We start from the raw sequence: 20304 nt of genomic DNA, 5'->3' as shown, positions 1-20304 counted from the left end.
GCAAAACAGCATGCTATAGTATGCCGTTCGAGACCATGGGCTATAGCCCATGGTCTCGGAGTGATTTTCGTCTTTTTTTTTAATTCTCAAAAATGACGAAAAACGGCATGCTATAGTATGCCGTCCGGTATGGGCTATAGCCCATGGTCATAAATTATGAAAAACGAGGATTTGAAAAAAAGACGAAAATGACTCCGAGACCATGGGCTATAGCCCATCGTCTCGGAGTGAATTTCGTCATTTTTTCAAAACCTCAAAAATGATGAAAAACGGCATGCTATAGTATGCCGTTAGAGACCATGGGCTATAGCCCATCGTCTCGGAGTCATTTTCGTCTTTTTTTCAAATCCTCAAAAATGATGCAAAACAGCATGCTATAGTATGCCGTTCGAGACCATGGGCTATAGCCCATGGTCTCGGAGTGATTTTCGTCTTTTTTTTTAATTCTCAAAAATGATGAAAAACGGCATGCTATAGTATGCCGTCCGATATGGGCTATAACCCATGGTCATAAATGATGAAAAACGAGGATTTGAAAAAAAGACGAAAATGACTCCGAGACCATGGGCTATAGCCCATCGTCTCGGAGTGATTTTCGTCTTTTTTTCAAATCCTTAAAAATGATGAAAAACGGCATGCTATAGTATGCCGTCCGATATGGGCTATAGCCCATGGTCATAAATAATGAAAAACGAGGATTTGAAAAAAAGACGAAAATGACTCCGAGACCATGGGCTATAGCCCATCGTCTCGGAGTGATTTTCGTCTTTTTTTCAAATCCTCAAAAATGATGAAAAACGGCATGCTATAGTATGCCGTCCGATATGGGCTATAGCCCATGGTCATAAATGATGAAAAACGAGGATTTGAAAAAAAGACGAAAATGACTCCGAGACCATGGGCTATAGCCCATCGTCTCAGAGTGATTTTCGTCTTTTTTTCAAATCCTCAAAAATTATGAAAAACGGCATGCTATAGTATGCCGTCCGATATGGGCTATAGGGTGTACCAAAATCTCCTGGAGGGGGCGTCAACATATGTGTCACGTGGTAGCTTCCGCCATACTTGCTGGCTTGTCTGGTTTGTTTACATTGAGCGACCATCCGTATGCTTGTATACGTTCTTTTTCTAAACTGACCTCACAATGGTGCAGACTTGCTCAGTAAATAAGTGCCACAGCAGGTCGCGTCGAGGAAATGAGTCAGAAAACGGAATTAGATGTTCAGCTTTCCAGCATGGAGACAGCATCAAGGAACCCAGATTGACGAGTTTACAAAAAGACGTAGAATGACTTGGATCGGCGCACGGGCGCAGAGACATAACGTTCAACAAAGTATCTAAGCACAGCCGTGTTTGTTCACAACATTTTCCTTGTCCTTGTAATGTATTTGGGCCCGACGTTCTTTATATCCATCCTGGTGTTTGTTCACTATGTTATCGCCAAGAACGAGCTCAATATTTATAAAAACATACCACCGTCATTCTTTTCTGAGTGATGCGGGCTAGAATTTAATGCCCACCAGGGGGCCGTCCCTAGCTTTTTAGACGCCGCCCCCCTCTTGGTGACGTACACGTTGGCACACGCTATAGCCCATGGTCATAAATTATGAAAAACGAGGATTTGAAAAAAAGACGAAAATGACTCCGAGACCATGGGCTATAGCCCATCGTCTCGGAGTGATTTTCGTCTTTTTTTCAAATCCTCAAAAATGATGAAAAACGGCATGCTATAGTATGCCGTTCGAGACCATGGGCTATAGCCCATCGTCTCGGAGTGATTTTCGTCTTTTTTTCAAATCCTCAAAAATGATGAAAAACGGCATGCTATAGTATGCCGTTAGAGACCATGGGCTATAGCCCATCGTCTGAGTCATTTTCGTCTTTTTTTCAAATCCTCAAAAATGATGCAAAACAGCATGCTATAGTATGCCGTTCGAGTGATTTTCGTCTTTTTTTCAATTCTCAAAAATGATGAAAAACGGCATGCTATAGTATGCCGTCCGATATGGGCTATAGCCCATGGTCATAAATGATGAAAAACGAGGATTTGAAAAAAAGACGAAAATGACTCCGAGACCATGGGCTATAGCCCATCGTCTCGGAGTGATTTTCGTCTTTTTTTCAAATCCTCAAAAATGATGAAAAACGGCATGCTATAGTATGCCGTCCGATATGGGCTATAGCCCATGGTCATAAATGATGAAAAACGAGGATTTGAAAAAAAGACGAAAATGACTCCGAGACCATGGGCTATAGCCCATCGTCTCGGAGTGATTTTCGTCTTTTTTTCAAATCCTCAAAAATTATGAAAAACGGCATGCTATAGTATGCCGTCCGATATGGGCTATAGCCCATGGTCATAAATTATGAAAAATGAGGATTTGAAAAAAAGACGAAAATGACTCCGAGACCATGGGCTATAGCCCATCGTCTCGGAGTGATTTTCGTCTTTTTTTCAAATCCTCAAAAATGATGAAAAACGGCATGCTATAGTATGCCGTTCGAGACCATGGGCTATAGCCCATCGTCTCGGAGTGATTTTCGTCTTTTTTTCAAATCCTCAAAAATGATGAAAAATGGCATGCTATATAGTATGCCGTCCGATTTGGGCTATAGCCCATGGTCATAAATGATGAAAAACGAGGATTTGAAAAAAAGACGAAAATGACTCCGAGACCATGGGCTATAGCCCATCGTCTCGGAGTGATTTTCGTCTTTTTTTCAAATCCTCAAAAATTATGAAAAACGGCATGCTATAGTATGCCGTTCGAGACCATGGGCTATAGCCCATCGTCTCGGAGTGATTTTCGTCTTTTTTTCAAATCCTCAAAAATGATGAAAAACGGCATGCTATAGTATGCCGTCCGATATGGGCTATAGCCCATGGTCATAAATGATGAAAAACGAGGATTTGAAAAAAAGACGAAAATGACTCCGAGACCATGGGCTATAGCCCATCGTCTCGGAGTGATTTTCGTCTTTTTTTCAAATCCTCAAAAATGATGAAAAACGGCATGCTATAGTATGCCGTTCGAGACCATGGGCTATAGCCCATCGTCTCGGAGTGATTTTCGTCTTTTTTTCAAATCCTCAAAAATGATGAAAAACGATATGCTATAGTATGCCGTTCGAGACCATGGGCTATAGCCCATCGTCTCGGAGTGATTTTCGTCTTTTTTTCAAATCCTCAAAAATGATGAAAAACGGCATGCTATAGTATGCCGTTCGAGACCATGGGCTATAGCCCATCGTCTCGGAGTGATTTTCGTCTTTTTTTCAAATCCTCAAAAATGATGAAAAACGGCATGCTATAGTATGCCGTCCGATATGGGCTATAGCCCATGGTCATAAATGATGAAAAACGAGGATTTGAAAAAAAGACGGAAATGACTCCGAGACCATGGGCTATAGCCCATCGTCTCGGAGTGATTTTCGTCTTTTTTTCAAATCCTCAAAAATGATGAAAAACGGCATGCTATAGTATGCCGTCCGATATGGGCTATAGCCCATGGTCATAAATGATGAAAAACGAGGATTTGAAAAAAAGACGGAAATGACTCCGAGACGATGGGCTAGTCATTTTCGTCTTTTTTTCAAATCCTCAAAAATGATGAAAAACGGCATGCTATAGTATGCCGTCCGATATGGGCTATAGCCCGTGGTCATAAATGATGAAAAAACAAGGATTTGAAAAAAAGATGAAAATGACTCCGAGACCATGGGCTATAGCCCATCGTCTCGGAGTGATTTTCGTCTTTTTTTCAAATCCTCAAAAATGATGAAAAACGGCATGCAATAGTATGCCGTTCGAGACCATGGGCTATAGCCCATCGTCTCGGAGTGATTTTCGTCTTTTTTTTAAATCCTCAAAAATGATGAAAAACAGCATGCTATAGTATGCCGTCCGATATGGGCTATAGCCCATGGTCATAAATTATGAAAAACGAGGATTTGAAAAAAAGACGAAAATGACTCCGAGACCATGGGCTATAGCCCATCGTCTCGGAGTGATTTTCGTCTTTTTTTCAAATCCTCAAAAATGATGAAAAACGGCATGCTATAGTATGCCGTCCGATATGGGCTATAGCCCATGGTCATAAATGATGAAAAACGAGGATTTGAAAAAAAGACGAAAATGACTCCGAGACCATGGGCTATAGCCCATCGTCTCGGAGTGATTTTCGTCTTTTTTTCAAATCCTCAAAAATTATGAAAAACGGCATGCTATAGTATGCCGTCCGATATGGGCTATAGCCCATGGTCATAAATGATGAAAAACGAGGATTTGAAAAAAAGACGAAAATGACTCCGAGACCATGGGCTATAGCCCATCGTCTCGGAGTGATTTTCGTCTTTTTTTCAAATCCTCAAAAATTATGAAAAACGGCATGCTATAGTATGCCGTCCGATATGGGCTATAGCCCATGGTCATAAATGATGAAAAACGAGGATTTGAAAAAAAGACGAAAATGACTCCGAGACCATGGGCTATAGCCCATCGTCTCGGAGTGATTTTCCTCTTTTTTTCAAATCCTCAAAAATGATGAAAAACGGCATGCTATAGTATGCCGTCCGATATGGGCTATAGCCCATGGTCATAAATTATGAAAAACGAGGATTTGAAAAAAATACGAAAATGACTCCGAGACCATGGGCTATAGCCCATCGTCTCGGAGTGATTTTCGTCTTCTTTTCAAATCCTCAAAAATGATGAAAAACGGCATGCTATAGTATGCCGTCCGATATGGGCTATAGCCCATGGTCATAAATTATGAAAAACGAGGATTTGAAAAAAAGACGGAAATGACTCCGAGACCATGGGCTATAGCCCATCGTCTCAGAGTGATTTTCGTCTTTTTTTCAAATCCTCAAAAATGATGAAAAACGGCATGCTATAGTATGCCGTCCGATATGGGCTATAGCCCATGGTCATAAATGATAAAAAACGAGGATTTGAAAAAAAGACGAAAATGACTCCGAGACCATGGGCTATAGCCCATCGTCTCGGAGTGATTTTCGTCTTTTTTTCAAATCCTCAAAAATGATGAAAAACGGCATGCTATAGTATGCCGTCCGATATGGGCTATAGCCCATGGTCATAAATTATGAAAAACGAGGATTTGAAAAAAAGACGGAAATGACTCCGAGACCATGGGCTATAGCCCATCGTCTCGGAGTGATTTTCGTCTTTTTTTTAAATCCTCAAAAATGATGAAAAACGGCATGCTATAGTATGCCGTCCGATATGGGCTATAGCCCATGGTCATAAATTATGAAAAACGAGGATTTGAAAAAAAGACGAAAATGACTCCGAGACCATGGGCTATAGCCCATCGTCTCGGAGTGATTTTCGTCTTTTTTTCAAATCCTCAAAAATGATGAAAAACGGCATGCTATAGTATGCCGTCCGATATGGGCTATAGCCCATGGTCATAAATGATGAAAAACGAGGATTTGAAAAAAAGACGAAAATGACTCCGAGACCATGGGCTATAGCCCATCGTCTCGGAGTGATTTTCGTCTTTTTTTCAAATCCTCAAAAATTATGAAAAACGGCATGCTACAGTATGCCGTCCGATATGGGCTATAGCCCATGGTCATAAATGATGAAAAACGAGGATTTGAAAAAAAGACGAAAATGACTCCGAGACCATGGGCTATAGCCCATCGTCTCGGAGTGATTTTCGTCTTTTTTTCAAATCCTCAAAAATTATGAAAAACGGCATGCTATAGTATGCCGTCCGATATGGGCTATAGCCCATGGTCATAAATGATGAAAAACGAGGATTTGAAAAAAAGACGAAAATGACTCCGAGACCATGGGCTATAGCCCATCGTCTCGGAGTGATTTTCCTCTTTTTTTCAAATCCTCAAAAATGATGAAAAACGGCATGCTATAGTATGCCGTCCGATATGGGCTATAGCCCATGGTCATAAATTATGAAAAACGAGGATTTGAAAAAAATACGAAAATGACTCCGAGACCATGGGCTATAGCCCATCGTCTCGGAGTGATTTTCGTCTTTTTTTCAAATCCTCAAAAATTATGAAAAACGGCATGCTATAGTATGCCGTCCGATATGGGCTATAGCCCATGGTCATAAATGATGAAAAACGAGGATTTGAAAAAAAGACGAAAATGACTCCGAGACCATGGGCTATAGCCCATCGTCTCGGAGTGATTTTCGTCTTTTTTTCAAATCCTCAAAAATGATGAAAAACGGCATGCTATAGTATGCCGTCCGATATGGGCTATAGCCCATGGTCATAAATTATGAAAAACGAGGATTTGAAAAAAAGACGGAAATGACTCCGAGACCATGGGCTATAGCCCATCGTCTCGGAGTGATTTTCGTCTTTTTTTTAAATCCTCAAAAATGATGAAAAACGGCATGCTATAGTATGCCGTCCGATATGGGCTATAGCCCATGGTCATAAATGATGAAAAACGAGGATTTGAAAAAAATACGAAAATTACTCCGAGACCATGGGCTATAGCCCATAGTCTCGGAGTGATTTTCGTCTTTTTTTTAAATCCTCAAAAATGTAGAAAAACGGTATGCTATAGTATGCCGTCCGATATGGGCTATAGCCCGTGGTCATAAATGATGAAAAAACAAGGATTTGAAAAAAAGATGAAAATGACTCCGAGACCATGGGCTATAGCCCATCGTCTCGGAGTGATTTTCGTCTTTTTTTCAAATCCTCAAAAATGATGAAAAACGGCATGCAATAGTATGCCGTTCGAGACCATGGGCTATAGCCCATCGTCTCGGAGTGATTTTCGTATTTTTTTTAAATCCTCAAAAATGATGAAAAACGGCATGCTATAGTATGCCGTCCGATATGGGCTATAGCCCATGGTCATAAATGATGAAAAACGAGGATTTGAAAAAAAGACGAAAATGACTCCGAGACCATGGGCTATAGCCCATCGTCTCGGAGTGATTTTCGTCTTTTTTTCAAATCCTCAAAAATGATGAAAAACGGCATGCTATAGTATGCCGTCCGATATGGGCTATAGCCCATGGTCATAAATGATGAAAAACGAGGATTTGAAAAAAATACGAAAATTACTCCGAGACCATGGGCTATAGCCCATAGTCTCGGAGTGATTTTCGTCATTTTTTCAAATCCTCAAAAATGATGAAAAACGGCATGCTATAGTATGCCGTCCGATATGGGCTATAGCCCATGGTCATAAATGATGAAAAACAAGGATTTGAAAAAAAGACGAAAATGACTCCGAGACCATGGGCTATAGCCCATCGTCTCGGAGTGATTTTCGTCTTTTTTTTAAATCCTCAAAAATGATGAAAAACGGCATGCTATAGTATGCCGTTCGATATGGGCTAGAGCCCATGGTCAAAACTGATGAAAAACGAGGATTTGAAAAAAATACGAAAATGACTCCGAGACCATGGGCTATAGCCCATCGTCTTGGAGTGATTTTCGTCTTTTTTTTCAAATCCTCAAAAATGATGAAAAACGGCATGCTATAGTATGCCGTCCGATATGGGCTATAGCCCATGGTCATAAATGATGAAAAACGAGGATTTGAAAAAAAGACGAAAATGACTCCGAGACGATGAAAAACGGCATGCTATAGTATGCCGTCCGATATGGGCTATAGGGTGTACCAAAATCTCCTGGAGGGGGCGTCAACATATGTGTCACGTGGTAGCTTCCGCCATACTTGCTGGCTTGTCTGGTTTGTTTACATTGAGCGACCATCCGTATGCTTGTATACGTTCTTTTTCTAAACTGACCTCACAATGGTGCAGACTTGCTCAGTAAATAAGTGCCACAGCAGGTCGCGTCGAGGAAATGAGCCAGAAAACGGAATTAGATGTTCAGCTTTCCAGCATGGAGACAGCATCAAGGAACCCAGATTGACGAGTTTACAAAAAGACGTAGAATGACTTGGATCGGCGCACGGGCGCAGAGACATAACGTTCAACAAAGTATCTAAGCACAGCCGTGTTTGTTCACAACATTTTCCTTGTCCTTGTAATGTATTTGGGCCCGACGTTCTTTATATCCATCCTGGTGTTTGTTCACTATGTTATCGCCAAGAACGAGCTCAATATTTATAAAAACATACCACCGTCATTCTTTTCTGAGTGATGCGGGCTAGAATTTAATGCCCACCAGGGGGCCGTCCCTAGCTTTTTAGACGCCGCCCCCCTCTTGGTGACGTACACGTTGGCACACGCTATAGCCCATGGTCATAAATTATGAAAAACGAGGATTTGAAAAAAAGACGAAAATGACTCCGAGACCATGGGCTATAGCCCATCGTCTCGGAGTGATTTTCGTCTTTTTTTCAAATCCTCAAAAATGATGAAAAACGGCATGCTATAGTATGCCGTTCGAGACCATGGGCTATAGCCCATCGTCTCGGAGTGATTTTCGTCTTTTTTTCAAATCCTCAAAAATGATGAAAAACGGCATGCTATAGTATGCCGTTAGAGACCATGGGCTATAGCCCATCGTCTCGGAGTCATTTTCGTCTTTTTTTCAAATCCTCAAAAATGATGCAAAACAGCATGCTATAGTATGCCGTTCGAGTGATTTTCGTCTTTTTTTTTAATTCTCAAAAATGATGTAAAACGGCATGCTATAGTATGCCGTCCGATATGGGCTATAACCCATGGTCATAAATGATGAAAAACGAGGATTTGAAAAAAAGACGAAAATGACTCCGAGACCATGGGCTATAGCCCATCGTCTCGGAGTGATTTTCGTCTTTTTTTCAAATCCTCAAAAATGATGAAAAACGGCATGCTATAGTATGCCGTCCGATATGGGCTATAGCCCATGGTCATAAATGATGAAAAACGAGGATTTGAAAAAAAGACGAAAATGACTCCGAGACCATGGGCTATAGCCCATCGTCTCGGAGTGATTTTCGTCTTTTTTTCAAATCCTCAAAAATGATGAAAAACGGCATGCTATAGTATGCCGTCCGATATGGGCTATAGCCCATGGTCATAAATGATGAAAAACGAGGATTTGAAAAAAAGACGAAAATGACTCCGAGACCATGGGCTATAGCCCATCGTCTCGGAGTGATTTTCGTCTTTTTTTCAAATCCTCAAAAATTATGAAAAACGGCATGCTATAGTATGCCGTCCGATATGGGCTATAGCCCATGGTCATAAATTATGAAAAACGAGGATTTGAAAAAAAGACGAAAATGACTCCGAGACCATGGGCTATAGTCCATCGTCTCGGAGTGATTTTCGTCTTTTTTTCAAATCCTCAAAAATGATGAAAAACGGCATGCTATAGTATGCCGTTCGAGACCATGGGCTATAGCCCATCGTCTCGGAGTGATTTTCGTCTTTTTTTCAAATCCTCAAAAATGATGAAAAATGGCATGCTATATAGTATGCCGTCCGATTTGGGCTATAGCCCATGGTCATAAAATGGAGTTGGAACAATAGATGTTCAGGAGGCGGAGAAACGCACATTGGCCCTGCCTTCATGCCACTCTCCGCCCTCCACGTCAATCTACCTGTCCCCATTTATACCTGCCCAGTACCACCCAGAATCCTCCATGTTTCCGCCCGCCTCGCTGCGTCGCACACTAGCCGCCTTCCCACAGGCTTCTCGCAATTTCAATTAATACCATTTCTTTACTTACCGTCGTCCACGGAACCAGCATTCTACCTCCTTCGTTCGTCATAACTCCCGCCGCCATATAGCCACGGCGTCCCCGTCCTCCACCCTCCAGCAACAACAACATCCTCCATCCACGGCTTCCAACTTCGCCCCCCGTTCGCCAGCGCTCCCGTTCCCGGTTCTGTACTTCCAACGCCACCCAGGCTCACCAACACGTTTGCTGCGGACACACAGACAGACGCCTCCCGCCCCAACTTTCGAAACCGGCACACCGCCACGACACGGGACCCTCGCCGATCAGATGACGTCTCCCACATGTCCAGAGTCACGCTGTTCGAGCCAAGCAGAATGATCCATCCGCCACACCACCGCAACAATTCACAAAGCTAAGTTTTTCATTCAACTGTCCTTCATTAAGCCACAGCGTAGCCCAGGGTTTCCTTTCACGCCCGAAGTTCACAACCTGACGCAGCCTGTGACGTCATCACTCCGTGACAGCTGCAACTAGGAGCAGTTCTTGCTGAAACCACACGGGGTCGCTGAAAGCCAGCTAACGGATTGCACTTCATAGTGCATTTCCCTGCGGCCATGCTTACACGCAGCATTTCATTAATGTTAACGGATTGCACTTTCACAGTGCTTTCCCTGTAGCCAGGCTTCATTGCAGTCTTTCATTCAGGCCTCAGCCTTTCATTCAGCTTTTTGTCCGTCAGATAGCCATGCTCCCCCCGTCCCCCCTCCTTCTCTTCAGCTCATACTCAGCTCGTACTCAGCATGTACTCAGCTCGTACTCAGCTCGTACTCAGCATGTACTCAGCTCGTACTCAGCTCGTACTCAGCGTGTACTCAGCTCGTACTCAGTTCGTACTCAGCTCGTACTCAGCATGTACCCAGCTCGTACTCAGCACGTACTCCCCTGCGTTGGCCCCGCCCACCTCTCCTCCGTTCTCCCCCGTCCCCCTCACCATGTACTCAGCATGTACTCAGCATGTACTCAGCATGTACTCGGCTTGAGTACACGCACGTACACGCACGTACTCCGCATGTACTGCCCATGCGTTGGCCCCGCCCACCTCCCCCATCCCTACATCCCACTCAAACTTCCTCCGGCGCTCCTCAGGCTCCGCCTTCTCTTCCTTTCCCTTCCTCCTCGGGCCAGCCACCCTGCCAAACCCCGCTGCCACACCCAGTGGACCACACCCGCCGGTCGGGCTTGCCAAGCCAAGGGCTTACGACAGAAGAAGAGAAGGAGACACCCAGCGCCAGCGGACCACACCCACCGGACGGGCTCGCCGCGAACGGAGCTGAAGGTCGAGGCCAAGGGCTTACGACAGAAGAAGAAGACAACCGGCGACGGCTTCGTGTGGCTCCGCCCAACCCCCCCCCCTCTGTTCTCTCCTGTCCTCCTCCCCACGTAGCATGTGCTCAGCATGTACTCAGCATGTACTCAGCTTGAGTACATGCATGTACATGCTCGTACTCAGCATGTACCCCCCATGCTTTTGCCCCGCCCGCCCCCCGTCCGTTCTCTCCCGTCCCCCTCCCCACGTAGCATGTACTCAGCATGTACTCAGCTTGGGTGCATGCATGTACATGCTACGTGCCCCAGGCTCTGCCCGCCTTTCCCCAAGGCTCTGCCCGCCTTCCACCAGGCTCTGCCCGCCTTCCACCAGGCTCTGCCCGCCTTCCCCCAGGCAATTGGCCCCGCCCACCCCCCCTCCGTTCCCTCCCGTCCCCCTCCCCACGTAGCATGTACTCAGCATGTACTCAGCTTGGGTGCATGCATGTACATGCTACGTGCCCCAGGCTCTGCCCGCCTTCCACCAGGCTCTGCCCGCCTTCCACCAGGCTCTGCCCGCCTTCCACCAGGCTCTGCCCGCCTTCCACCAGGCTCTGCCCGCCTTCTCCCAGGCCCTTGGCCCCGCCCACCTCTCCCTACATCCCACTCAAATTTCCTCCGTCCCTCCAACCTTTAGCGCAATCGTGGACAACCTGACCACCGGCGCTCCTCAGGCTCCGCCTTCTCTTCCTTTTCCCTTCCTCCTCGGGCCAGCCACCCTGCCAAACCCCGCTGCCACACCCAGTGGACCACACCCGCCGGACGGGTTGCCAAGCCAAGGGCTTACGACAGAAGAAGAGAAGGAGACACCCAGCGCCAGCGGATCACACCCGCCGGACGGGCTCGCCGCGAACGGAGCTGAACGTCGAAGCCAAGGGCTTACGACAGAAGAAGAAGACACCCAGCGGCGGCATCGCGTGGCTCCGCCCAACCCCCCCTCTGTTCTCTCCTGTCCTCCTCTTACGTCCCTCCATCCCCCCCAGGCTCTGCCCGCCTCCCCCCAGGCTCTGCCCGCCTTCCCCCAGGCTCTGCCCGCCTTCCCCCAGGCTCTGCCCGCCTTCCCCCAGGCTCTGCCCGCCTTCACCCTGCCCCCTCCTACCCTACGCTGGCTCTCCCCAGTGTCCCCTCTACGCTGGCACTCCCCAGCGTTTCCTCTCCTTCTCTGTCTTCACAGCTAGTCCGGCGGCCGCCCCGCCCAACTCCCCTCCGCCCCCCTCCCCCGTCCCCCCCCTCTCTCTCCACGGCCGGACCAGGGCAGCCCCGAGAGTGCCTGCCCCATGAGATTCAGCCAGACCCTTCCCCCACGCTCGATCCGCCTTCCTTCCTTAATCCCATCCCCTGTTTCTAGACCTTGCTCGTCCCTTTTGGGGATAAACAACGTCCGCACCAGATCTACCATCATCCCCAGCCTTAGAACGGCTTTTCCCTTAATTAGTAGTCGCTCCCTGTTTCTCCTTTTGGGGATATCGTCCATGCGCACCGTAAGACGAACGCCTTACGACGAACGCCACACGACTAGTGCCATACGACCTCCTCCCCAAAGACTCCAGGGTCGGCGACCCCCCCGGAACCTACACATCTGCATTCATTCATCCTTCCTCCATCCCTCCATTTCCTCACTGTCAATAAATCCCTTAAACCTCCCAATGGTGTGTTTATTCCGACTAGTGAAATGGAGTTGGAACAATAGATGTTCAGGAGGCGGAGAAACGCACATTGGCCCTGCCTTCATGCCACTCTCCGCCCTCCACGTCAATCTACCTGTCCCCATTTATACCTGCCCAGTACCACCCAGAATCCTCCATGTTTCCGCCCGCCTCGCTGCGTCGCACACTAGCCGCCTTCCCACAGGCTTCTCGCAACCCACCCCCACCCCTTCACCTCCACAGCAGCTTCTCTCCCCGCTCCCCCCAAAGGAGCTTTTCCGGCACTAGAACCACTACATTCACCTTGCCAAAAGTGGATCAAACGATTAAAAACAAAACTCTCTCCTCTCCTTCTCAGGTTCCTGCTGGGGGATATCGTCCATGCGCACCGTAAGACGAACGCCTTACGACGAACGCCACACGACTAGTGCCATACGACCTCCTCCCCAAAGACTCCAGGGTCGGCGACCCCCCCGGAACCTACACATCTGCATTCATTCATCCTTCCTCCATCCCTCCATTTCCTCACTGTCAATAAATCCCTTAAACCTCCCAATGGTGTGTTTATTCCGACTAGTGAATGATGAAAAACGAGGATTTGAAAAAAAGACGAAAATGACTCCGAGACCATGGGCTATAGCCCATCGTCTCGGAGTGATTTTCGTCTTTTTTTCAAATCCTCAAAAATTATGAAAAACGGCATGCTATAGTATGCCGTTCGAGACCATGGGCTATAGCCCATCGTCTCGGAGTGATTTTCGTCTTTTTTTCAAATCCTCAAAAATGATGAAAAACGGCATGCTATAGTATGCCGTCCGATATGGGCTATAGCCCATGGTCATAAATGATGAAAAACGAGGATTTGAAAAAAAGACGAAAATGACTCCGAGACCATGGGCTATAGCCCATCGTCTCGGAGTGATTTTCGTCTTTTTTTCAAATCCTCAAAAATGATGAAAAACGGCATGCTATAGTATGCCGTTCGAGACCATGGGCTATAGCCCATCGTCTCGGAGTGATTTTCGTCTTTTTTTCAAATCCTCAAAAATGATGAAAAACGGCATGCTATAGTATGCCGTTCGAGACCATGGGCTATAGCCCATCGTCTCGGAGTGATTTTCGTCTTTTTTTCAAATCCTCAAAAATGATGAAAAACGGCATGCTATAGTATGCCGTTCGAGACCATGGGCTATAGCCCATCGTCTCGGAGTGATTTTCGTCTTTTTTTCAAATCCTCAAAAATGATGAAAAACGGCATGCTATAGTATGCCGTCCGATATGGGCTATAGCCCATGGTCATAAATGATGAAAAACGAGGATTTGAAAAAAAGACGGAAATGACTCCGAGACGATGGGCTAGTCATTTTCGTCTTTTTTTCAAATCCTCAAAAATGTGGCAAAACGGCATGCAATAGTATGCCGTTCGAGACCATGGGCTATAGCCCATCGTCTCGGAGTGATTTTCGTCTTTTTTTTAAATCCTCAAAAATGATGAAAAACAGCATGCTATAGTATGCCGTCCGATATGGGCTATAGCCCATGGTCATAAATGATGAAAAACGAGGATTTGAAAAAAAAGACGAAAATGACTCCGAGACCATGGGCTATAGCCCATCGTCTCGGAGTGATTTTCGTCTTTTTTTCAAATCCTCAAAAATGATGAAAAATGGCATGCTATAGTATGCCGTCCGATATGGGCTATAGCCCATGGTCATAAAAGATGAAAAACGAGGATTTGAAAAGAAGACGAAAATGACTCCGAGACCATGGGCTATAGCCCATCGTCTCGGAGTGATTTTCATCTTTTTTTCAAATCCTCAAAAATTATGAAAAACGGCATGCTATAGTATGCCGTCCGATATGGGCTATAGCCCATGGTCATAAATTATGAAAAACGAGGATTTGAAAAAAAGACGAAAATGACTCCGAGACCATGGGCTATAGCCCATCGTCTCGGAGTGATTTTCGTCTTTTTTTCAAATCCTCAAAAATTATGAAAAACGGCATGCTATAGTATGCCGTCCGATATGGGCTATAGCCCATGGTCATAAATGATGAAAAACGAGGATTTGAAAAAAAGACGAAAATGACTCCGAGACCATGGGCTATAGCCCATCGTCTCGGAGTGATTTTCGTCTTTTTTTCAAATCCTCAAAAATTATGAAAAACGGCATGCTATAGTATGCCGTCCGATATGGGCTATAGCCCATGGTCATAAATTATGAAAAACGAGGATTTGAAAAAAAGACGAAAATGACTCCGAGACCATGGGCTATAGCCCATCGTCTCGGAGTGATTTTCGTCTTTTTTTCAAATCCTCAAAAATGATGAAAAACGGCATGCTATAGTATGCCGTCCGATATGGGCTATAGCCCATGGTCATAAATGATGAAAAACGAGGATTTGAAAAAAAGACGAAAATGACTCCGAGACCATGGGCTATAGCCCATCGTCTCGGAGTGATTTTCGTCTTTTTTTCAAATCCTCAAAAATTATGAAAAACGGCATGCTATAGTATGCCGTCCGATATGGGCTATAGCCCATGGTCATAAATGATGAAAAACGAGGATTTGAAAAAAAGACGAAAATGACTCCGAGACCATGGGCTATAGCCCATCGTCTCGGAGTGATTTTCGTCTTTTTTTCAAATCCTCAAAAATTATGAAAAACGGCATGCTATAGTATGCCGTCCGATATGGGCTATAGCCCATGGTCATAAATGATGAAAAACGAGGATTTGAAAAAAATACGAAAATGACTCCGAGACCATGGGCTATAGCCCATCGTCTCGGAGTGATTTTCGTCTTTTTTTCAAATCCTCAAAAATGATGAAAAACGGCATGCTATAGTATGCCGTCCGATATGGGCTATAGCCCATGGTCATAAATGATGAAAAACGAGGATTTGAAAAAAAGACGAAAATGACTCCGAGACCATGGGCTATAGCCCATCGTCTCGGAGTGATTTTCGTCTTTTTTTCAAATCCTCAAAAATGATGAAAAACGGCATGCTATAGTATGCCGTCCGATATGGGCTATAGCCCATGGTCATAAATGATGAAAAACGAGGATTTGAAAAAAAGACGAAAATGACTCCGAGACCATGGGCTATAGCCCATCGTCTCGGAGTGATTTTCGTCTTTTTTTCAAATCCTCAAAAATTATGAAAAACGGCATGCTATAGTATGCCGTCCGATATGGGCTATAGCCCATGGTCATAAATGATGAAAAACGAGGATTTGAAAAAAAGACGAAAATGACTCCGAAACCATGGGCTATAGCCCATCGTCTCGGAGTGATTTTCGTCTTTTTTTCAAATCCTCAAAAATGATGAAAAACGGCATGCTATAGTATGCCGTCCGATATGGGCTATAGCCCATGGTCATAAATTATGAAAAACGAGGATTTGAAAAAAAGACGGAAATGACTCCGAGACCATGGGCTATAGCCCATCGTCTCGGAGTGATTTTCGTCTTTTTTTTAAATCCTCAAAAATGATGAAAAACGGCATGCTATAGTATGCCGTCCGATATGGGCTATAGCCCATGGTCATAAATTATGAAAAACGAGGATTTGAAAAAAAGACGAAAATGACTCCGAGACCATGGGCTATAGCCCATCGTCTCGGAGTGATTTTCGTCTTTTTTTCAAATCCTCAAAAATGATGAAAAACGGCATGCTATAGTATGCCGTCCGATATGGGCTATAGCCCATGGTCATAAATGATGAAAAACGAGGATTTGAAAAAAAGACGAAAATGACTCCGAGACCATGGGCTATAGCCCATCGTCTCGGAGTGATTTTCGTCTTTTTTTCAAATCCTCAAAAATTATGAAAAACGGCATGCTACAGTATGCCGTCCGATATGGGCTATAGCCCATGGTCATAAATGATGAAAAACGAGGATTTGAAAAAAAGACGAAAATGACTCCGAGACCATGGGCTATAGCCCATCGTCTCGGAGTGATTTTCCTCTTTTTTTCAAATCCTCAAAAATGATGAAAAACGGCATGCTATAGTATGCCGTCCGATATGGGCTATAGCCCATGGTCATAAATTATGAAAAACGAGGATTTGAAAAAAAGACGAAAATGACTCCGAGACCATGGGCTATAGCCCATCGTCTCGGAGTGATTTTCCTCTTTTTTTCAAATCCTCAAAAATGATGAAAAACGGCATGCTATAGTATGCCGTCCGATATGGGCTATAGCCCATGGTCATAAATTATGAAAAACGAGGATTTGAAAAAAATACGAAAATGACTCCGAGACCATGGGCTATAGCCCATCGTCTCGGAGTGATTTTCGTCTTTTTTTCAAATCCTCAAAAATTATGAAAAACGGCATGCTATAGTATGCCGTCCGATATGGGCTATAGCCCATGGTCATAAATGATGAAAAACGAGGATTTGAAAAAAAGACGAAAATGACTCCGAGACCATGGGCTATAGCCCATCGTCTCGGAGTGATTTTCGTCTTTTTTTCAAATCCTCAAAAATTATGAAAAACGGCATGCTATAGTATGCCGTCCGATATGGGCTATAGCCCATGGTCATAAATTATGAAAAACGAGGATTTGAAAAAAAGACGGAAATGACTCCGAGACCATGGGCTATAGCCCATCGTCTCGGAGTGATTTTCGTCTTTTTTTTAAATCCTCAAAAATGATGAAAAACGGCATGCTATAGTATGCCGTCCGATATGGGCTATAGCCCATGGTCATAAATTATGAAAAACGAGGATTTGAAAAAAAGACGAAAATGACTCCGAGACCATGGCTATAGCCCATCGTCTCGGAGTGATTTTCGTCTTTTTTTCAAATCCTCAAAAATGATGAAAAACGGCATGGTATAGTATGCCGTCCGATATGGGAGAAGTCAAACGGTGACTTTTCCCGGGGTCTGTCAAAAAGTCGAGATTTGACTTTTACTTGTGATACAGTGTTGCAGCAGTATGCCGTCCGAGGCCATGGGCTATAAATGATGAAAAACGAGGATTTGAAAAAAAGACGAAAATCACTCCGAGACAATGGACTATAGCCCATGGTCTCGGAGTGATTTTCGTCTTTTTTTCAAATCCTCAAAAATGATGAAAAACGGCATGCTATAGTATGCCGTCCGAGGCCATGGGCTATAAATGATGAAAAACGAGGATTTGAAAAAAAGACGAAAATCACTCCGAGACCATGGGCTATAGTCATTGGTCTCGGAGTGATTTTCGTCTTTTTTTCAAATCATCAAAAATTATGAAAAACGGCATGCTATAGTATGCCGTCCGAGGCCATGGGCTAAACATTATGAAAAACGAGGATTTGAAAAAAAGACGAAAATCACTCCGAGACCATGGGCTATAGTCCATGGTCTCTGAGTGATTTTCGTCTTTTTTTCAAATCCTCAAAAATGATGAAAAACGGCATGCTATAGTATGCCGTCCGAGGCCATGGGCTATAAATGATGAAAAACGAGGATTTGAAAAAAAGACGAAAATCACTCCGAGACCATGGGCTATAGTCCATGGTCTCTGAGTGATTTTCGTCTTTTTTTCAAATCCTCAAAAATGATGAAAAACGGCATGCTATAGTATGCCATCCGAGGCCATGGGCTATAAATGATGAAAAACGAGGATTTGAAAAAAAGACGAAAATCACTCCGAGACCATGGGCTATAGTCCATGGTCTCGAGTGATTTTCGTCTTTTTTTCAAATCCTCAAAAATGATGAAAAACGGCATGCTATAGTATGCCGTCCGAGGCCATGGGCTATAAATGAAGAAAAATGAGGATTTGAAAAAAATACGAAAATCACTCAGAGACCATGGGCTATAGTCCATGGTCTCGGAGTGATTTTCGTCTTTTTTTCAAATCCTCAAAAATGATGAAAAACGGCATGCTATAGTATGCCGTCCGAGGCCATGGGCTATAAATGATGAAAAACGAGGATTTGAAAAAAAGACGAAAATCACTCCGAGACCATGGGCTATAGTCCATGGTCTCGGAGTGATTTTCGTCTTTTTTTCAAATCCTCAAAAATGATGAAAAACGGCATGCTATAGTATGCCGTCCGAGGCCATGGGCTATAAATGAAGAAAAACGAGGATTTGAAAAAAAGACGAAAATCACTCCGAGACCATGGGCTATATATAGTCCATGGTCTCGGAGTGATTTTCGTCTTTTTTTCAAATCCTCAAAAATGATGAAAAACGGCATGCTATAGTATGCCGTCCGAGGCCATGGGCTATAAATGAAGAAAAACGAGGATTTGAAAAAAAAAAGAAAATCACTCCGAGACCATGGGCTATAGTCCATGGTCTCGGAGTGATTTTCGTCTTTTTTTCAAATCCTCAAAAATGATGAAAAACGGCATGCTATAGTATGCCGTCCGAGGCCATGGGCTAAAAATTATGAAAAACGAGGATTTGAAAAAAAGACGAAAATCACTCCGAGACCATGGGCTATAGTCCATGGTCTGAGTGATTTTCGTCTTTTTTTCAAATCCTCAAAAATGATGAAAAACGGCATGCTATAGTATGCCGTCCGAGGCCATGGGCTATAAATGATGAAAAACGAGGATTTGAAAAAAAGACGAAAATCACTCCGAGACCATGGGCTATAGTCCATGGTCTCTGAGTGATTTTCGTCTTTTTTTCAAATCCTCAAAAATGATGAAAAACGGCATGCTATAGTATGCCGTCCGAGGCCATGGGCTATAAATGAAGAAAAACGAGGATTTGAAAAAAAGACGAAAATCACTCCGAGACCATGGGCTATATAGTCCATGGTCTCGGAGTGATTTTCGTCTTTTTTTCAAATCCTCAAAAATGATGAAAAACGGCATGCTATAGTATGCCGTCCGAGGCCATGGGCAAAAAATTATGAAAAACGAGGATTTGAAAAAAAGACGAAAATCACTCCGAGACCATGGGCTATAGTCCATGGTCTCTGAGTGATTTTCGTCTTTTTTTCAAATCCTCAAAAATGATGAAAAACGGCATGCTATAGTATGCCGTCCGAGGCCATGGGCTATAAATGATGAAAAACGAGGATTTGAAAAAAAGACGAAAATCACTCCGAGACCATGGGCTATATATAGTCCATGGTCTCGGAGTGATTTTCGTCTTTTTTTCAAATCCTCAAAAATGATGAAAAACAGCATGCTATAGTATGCCGTCCGAGGCCATGGGCTATAAATGATTAAAAACGAGGATTTGAAAAAAAGACGAAAATCACTCCGAGACAATGGGCTATAGTCCATGGTCTCGGAGTGATTTTCGTCTTTTTTTTAAATCCTCAAAAATGATGAAAAACGGCATGCTATAGTATGCCGTCCGAGGCCATGGGCTATAAATTATGAAAAACGAGGATTTGAAAAAAAGACAAAAATCACTCCGAGACCATGGGCTATAGTCCATGGTCTCGGAGTGATTTTTGTCTTTTTTTCAAATCCTCAAAAATGATGAAAAACGGCATGCTATAGTATGCCGTCCGAGGCCATGGGCTATAAATGATGAAAAACGAGGATTTGAAAAAAAGACAAAAATCACTCCGAGACCATGGGCTATAGTCCATGGTCTCTGAGTGATTTTCGTCTTTTTTTCAAATCCTCAAAAATGATGAAAAACGGCGCAAAAGCGTTTGCCACTAGCAAGGCTGGAAAATACCTTGCATTTAATGGCATGGGCATTTCAAAGTTCAAGGTT

This window comes from Electrona antarctica (genome assembly GCF_951216825.1).
Source record: "Electrona antarctica genome assembly, chromosome: 10".
Taxonomy (NCBI): Eukaryota; Metazoa; Chordata; class Actinopteri; order Myctophiformes; family Myctophidae; genus Electrona; species Electrona antarctica.
Note: the sequence above shows the minus strand (reverse complement) of the source record.